This window comes from Miniopterus natalensis, chromosome 5 (genome assembly GCF_054644295.1).
Source record: "Miniopterus natalensis isolate mMinNat1 chromosome 5, mMinNat1.hap1, whole genome shotgun sequence".
Classification (NCBI taxonomy): Eukaryota; Metazoa; Chordata; class Mammalia; order Chiroptera; family Miniopteridae; genus Miniopterus; species Miniopterus natalensis.
In genome coordinates, this window is record NC_142085.1 from 15,858,343 (window position 1) to 15,858,625 (window position 283).

Sequence of the window (283 nt, forward strand, 5' to 3'; positions counted from 1 at the left end):
CCGCGGCGGCAGGTCTGACCCGCAGGCACCCCGGACGCGCGGCCCCAGCGCACCGCCGCAGCTGCAGCCTCGGCCGCCACGGCTGCCGCGCGCCGCCCCCTCAGCCGGAGCAGCCCCCTCCCCTCTGCCCTGCGCCGCCCGGGGGGGGGGCCCGCCGAGCGCGCCGCCGCGGTCGCGGCAGGCGGTTGGAGGGCGTGAGCACACGCCGGACACACCCCCGCCCTCTGGGGCTCCCCGCTTCTCCACTCTGGGAGCGGCCACAGGAGCCAGAAGTGGGGAGGAG